Consider the following 814-nt stretch of genomic DNA (forward strand, 5'->3'; position numbering starts at 1 on the left):
GCGGCCGCCTGCAGATGCGGCGGGGAGGAGGAAGCCGGGATGAAAAATAAACCTCGTCCCCGCCGCCTCTCTCCCCACCCTTTCCCTCCCCCTCCCAGACGCAGGGTCCATTTTGCCGAGAAGAAAGAAAATGCGATTCACACCCAAGAGCTTCCGAGAGAGAAAAGAAACGAGGGGGGGAAACCAGAGGGGAGGAGATTGGAAAAGCTTATTTTTCTTCCTCGCCCGCCGTCACTCCAGGCCCTCCCTGCCCCCTGCTCGCGGCACCGCCGCGCCGTCCTTCCCTCACCGATCCCCGCTCCCTCCTTCCCGGCTCCCGGCGGCTCCGGGGGGCGGAAAACACACTCACACTCGCGCACACAACTAATTTTAAACCGGCTCAATCAATGAGTCATTAAAAGGCTTCCCTCCCCTCCCTTCCCCACCACCAACCGCCACGCCACCCCCCTTCCCGGGCTCTCCCTCTCCCCGCTCCAGAAANCCCCAAAAAAAAAACACAGCCTTAGCCAATAGCTCTCTGGGCTGAAACCTAATATCCTGGTTTTGGCAACTCGGTGTTTAATTTGCTCCTCTTTCTTTTCTGTCTGTCTGGAGATAGATCTCCAGCCCCCCCTCCCTCGCTTTTCCCCTCCCCGAAGGAAAGGGGCAGAGGAAGGAGGTTGTGTGCTTTTTTTTTTCTCCTTGAAATTTTTATCACAAAATTATAATACACTCAAAGGGAAACTCACCGTCATGAAAAAGCAGTGCCTTGTCAACGGGGTTTCTGCGCCATCGCACCAGGGGCGGCGGCGGCAGCGGCGGCGGGCGCGGGGCG

The 814-nt window shown here is 57.8% G+C and overlaps 1 protein-coding gene across 1 annotated transcript in view; it reads right to left on the reverse strand.

Moving 5' to 3' along the window:
• Positions 1 to 773, reverse strand: part of GLTSCR1L (GLTSCR1-like) — a 64,153-nt gene extending 63,380 nt beyond the window's left edge. Inside the window, exon 1 of the mRNA XM_008573185.1 lies at positions 729 to 773. The gene's annotated coding sequence lies outside the window, so the exon portion shown is untranslated. The remainder of the gene's footprint in view (positions 1 to 728) is intronic.
• Positions 774 to 814: the final 41 nt, after the last annotated feature.

The sequence above is a fragment of the Galeopterus variegatus genome, unplaced genomic scaffold (assembly GCF_000696425.1).
Source record: "Galeopterus variegatus unplaced genomic scaffold, G_variegatus-3.0.2 Scaffold887, whole genome shotgun sequence".
NCBI lineage: Eukaryota > Metazoa > Chordata > Mammalia > Dermoptera > Cynocephalidae > Galeopterus > Galeopterus variegatus.